Source organism: Vicugna pacos, chromosome 24 (assembly GCF_048564905.1).
Source record: "Vicugna pacos chromosome 24, VicPac4, whole genome shotgun sequence".
Lineage (NCBI taxonomy): Eukaryota > Metazoa > Chordata > Mammalia > Artiodactyla > Camelidae > Vicugna > Vicugna pacos.
Window position 1 is genome coordinate 3434466 of NC_133010.1, and position 4426 is coordinate 3438891.

The window sequence follows — 4426 nt, forward strand, 5'->3', positions numbered from 1 at the left end:
GGCATATGTAAACAAGCATTCTATCACAAAATACAGAAATGATTGAATGATTGCTTTTAAACATTATTCTTTATTGTCTCCTATGCCAGGAACTGGAGGAGAAAAAAACTGGTTTTGAGAGAAAGATGATGAATCTGATTTTGGACTGAGGTGAAACTGAGGTATCTGCTAGATATTTTTGAATTAAGACAGGAAATACTTACAAAATAGTGGAATTATTTTTTGAAGTAAGTGAGGAAATCCGAGTGAAGAGAAAATAGTGGAGGGAAAATGAAGCCGAAGTGAAGTTGGTTTTGCCGCATGTCCTGTGCTCTGTGTGTCCTGACTTTTATAACAGAGGCCACAGCTACAGCACCTGCATCCCTGTGCAGCTCTGGAGAGAGAAGCCAGAAGCCATCGGCATGATGCAGCTGGAGTCAGGACAGTAGGTGAGGTTTTCCAGGGAGCATGTCTGGGGGGGCAAATCTCCTCCTCTAATGGACAAAGAAGCACCTGTGGGGCCCACTGCACATGCAGGTTACTGGCATCTACCCCAGAAAACCTGTTCCTGGGGAATCTGGGGGGACTGAGTAACCAGCGTGTTTAATGAGTGGCACAGGTGATTCTAGCACAGGCGGACTGCTGGCCAATTTGGGATATTTGGAGGTAAAATGACCAAGAGAAAGGCCAAGGAAACCCCTAAATGAGTTTCAAATGGTTCTGTGTAAAGATTACCCAAAGGGATCTATTGGGTACAGAAAGAAAATAGAATTTTGAGTTGTATTTATTTTAATCTCAACTTTGTTTCCATTATATGTATGTTTAAATGTATATTAATATAGTAGTCCATGTAAGTGATTTGTAAATAAATTCTATAGTTTAGTAGATGATGGATTTAAGCTGTGAACTTCAGTCTTGCTACCTTGAAAGCCCTTTTTTTTTTTTTTTGCTGCAGAGCCATTTTGGTTAGCATTTTAAAAGTTTAATTGCTTTGTTCTTAAATATTTTAATATTGGTCTAGATGTTTCTGTATAGCTCTGACTCAGATTTTTTTTCTTGAATGTTTAGTTTCTGGAACTAATATATTGAAATTATCATGTATCAGTATCATCAAGCTGCAGAATAGGAGGTTTATATCATTGGAAGCAGTGGCTCTGACTGCATTCCAGCAGATCTGGGAGTAATAGGTCCCAAAAATAGAATGAATGGTAATTATTGATTAATAAGCAGTCACGGAATTTGAAATAGAAAGACTTCATGTTTGTAACTGTGATGAAATAAAATCTGCTTGGCAAAAGAAACGTAACTATAAAAGGGGAGTGTTAAACACATGCTCTGTGTTTAATATAGCTACACTTATTAGAAATACTATTGACACTATTGTTTTTTGAGATATGGTTAGTCCTATAAGTGTTCGAATTAAGGAATTATCCATTGTTTCAATTTGGTTGTGGTTACAGCTGTAAAGTTTCTGGAAAAAAATTCAGCAGAGATTATGAATTCTAACTTGCTTTGTTTAGGAATTAATACATCTTAAAGTATACTTTATATAGATACTATAATTAGAAGTTTTAGTTTTTTTAGCCAACAAAGCTAGAAAGTATTGAACAAAGTTTTTGACATCTTTTTTCCTCATTTATAAAATGGAGACAATTTTAAAATGGAAAAAATCAAAACAGAATGAAAAAATTACTATGACAGTAAAAATAATGGATATTAGTAATGTGCATATGTAAAAAGTGTCCATCTAGAAAATGACTTGAAGCAAGAAAGTCCAGTTCTGTATAAATGATACTAGAGCTTGAGAAGATGATAACTGTTCCAATTTATATTGAAAAGACTGGCAAAGATAGCATGGTACACACGCGCACATGCACACACACACACACGCATAAAGAAGAAAGCCACAAATCAGTCTTGCTTGTGAAATTAATAGTAAAAAGAATGTGCTAAATAGAATTTTAATAAATTCCAATGGCATTTTAAAAGAATAATATATCAAGGCCGAGGTTTATTAGGAAGTTACATAATCACATCAGAATATCAAAGGCAAAAAGCTATATGCACATTTCAATAAATGATTTGAAAATTCATGCCATTTGCTAACTTTTGATTTTTAGAAATTGAGTAATAGAATACTTTCCTAACACAATCAATGTCAGAAAGTTGTGGCCAAGATCATACTTAATGATGAAACACTGCAACCATGCCCAGTAAAGAGAAGGGCATGAATTGAACATCTTTAAAATATTTATTTAGTCTTCCAATCCATGGATCTGGTATATTTCCATTTATTAAAAATCTCCAATTACTAAAAAGTTTAGCTTTTTTTCATGATGGTCCTATGTATTTCTTATAGAGGTTATTCTTAAATATTTGACAGTTTTTATTTTGAATAAGTCATTTTCTTTTTAAGGGAGAAATACTACTTTAAGATTTGTTTTCCCTCAGAGAAGCAAGATGGCAGATTTAAAACTTTGTTTCCAGATACTGAAACTTAAGAGTCAGCATTTTAACTACCCCAGCTGATTTGGGGGAGGGTCCTGCAGACTGTTTTGGGGGGAGGAGCCACTTGGGGGAGCCACTTGGGGTGGCTCTAGGCTGTGGATCCCCCATGGAACCCTCCCAAACCAACACACTGGCTCTAGCTGGGAACCAGCCTGCTGGGAGGGGGCCATTCTGAAGGCTGGCCTGAGAGATAGCTGGATCCAGAGGGCTTGTCCATCAGGCCAGCCTGGTAGGCCTGAGGAGTGGGCTGGAGTGGGCCCCATCCCAGTGAGGGTGCGCAGAAAGAGGAAGCAACAGGGCACACATCCAGATTTCTTTTATTGGGGGAAAGTGGGGCACCGAGGCAGCCCACTCCCTGCACAGCTTGTCATTGGCTCTGCTTCCTGAGTCCTGTGGCTTCATCACGTCTGGCAGCTGGGGCGGGCTGGAGAGGGGCTCAGTGCTCAGGACCTCAGGGGCATTAGCTGCCTGGAAGTCTGGCCTCATGGCCACTGGGGCCTGCAGCCATGCTGTCTGGCTAGTGAAGCCACACTTCGCCCAATGTCTTGCTGTCATCCAAAAGCTGGTCATCTAGTGGCCGCTTGAGGATGCCCTGGACACTGCACTTCAGCTGAAACACGATGCTTGACTCTATAGTGTCAGTGAAGACGGCAGTCTTGTGGCACCGGATCATGAGAAACACATCCTGGGGGTGGCAGGCCATGTGAGCTTGGAACCTGGGGGGTCCCCCAGGTGGCTTGGTGCCCCCCAGCTGATGTCTGATGCAGGTGGTTCCCATCTGTATTGTCACTGCTTTAGGTGGCGCATGTTCTTTCTGTGGAGAGCCTTAGCTCACAAAGCCGTATTCTGTTAACCCTCAGAATCATCTCTAGTGAGTTGATTTTAATCTAGGCTTAAGTTTTCCTCAGCGGTCAGACTAGCAGCATTTATGTGGCTTTGGTTCTCTTCTACTGTCACATCATTGTTGATGATGTGGTCATTCATTACCTGGCTCAGTGTGAACTTCCTAAGGCCCCATGCTTTAATTTTCTCTTGGAATTAAGAAAACTAGTAACATTGTCTCTTAAGAATTTGATATATTTCATTTTACCAGATTTTGAGAGTTAGCTAATCCATTATGTTTTTCTTTTGTCTTACTGCTCTTGATAAGCTCAAAAATTATTAAGTACTTAAACCACTATCTCTATATATTAGTCCCCATGGTTAATTGATTTCTCCCCTTTTTTCTGGTCTTGGTTTTCTATTTATATTTTTTACTCATTATATTTTTATTTAATTAAAACAGCCTTCCTGTAGCATTTTATAAGTCGTCACAAAGGCCCATTTTGGTAGGTTTTCTGTACATTCATTGTAAGTCACTACTAATAAGTCTTGAAAACTCTCATATTGGAAAATAGAATAATTCCCATGGATGTGGTTTTGAGAACCTACGGCCTTCCAGAATGAGTGAGCTAGATTGTTGCCTTACTGGAAGAGACTTTCAGCACTGTCAGTCTGAATGCTAGAAAAGATGTTGTCAGTACCAACTGTCAGTTTATGCTAAACTACTCTCCTTTTGACAATTTACCTGGTTTTAGTTCCTTAAGTCTGTTTACAATAACCTATTAATACTGTTATATGTGCAGATTTTTCTAATTATATCAGCTGTAGGCTTAATAAAAATGTTCCTTAAATAAATGGGAATCAATTATTATTATTTGTCCTGGGTCAGTAGAATTTCATTTGATTTAACTTTTACCATTTTCTCCCTCTTTTAGGCACACTGACTGTTATGGAAAGTCTCCTGACTTTACATTCAGGACCTGAGGTTAGTTTTGGTTTGTCCCATGTTTTCTATGTTAATATTGAAAGTATTTTGGAAATGAAACACTCCTGTTAAATAGGATTTAGATTTTTATATATAGTTGTAATTTTTAGTGTATGAAAGTCACTGTGCCTA

At 38.4% G+C, this 4426-nt stretch overlaps 1 pseudogene; it reads right to left on the minus strand.

Annotated features, from left to right (window-relative positions):
• Nucleotides 1-2703: 2703 nt before the first annotated feature.
• Nucleotides 2704-3166, minus strand: LOC140688893 (elongin-B pseudogene; annotated as a pseudogene).
• Between the last annotated feature and the right edge of the window lie 1260 nt (nucleotides 3167-4426).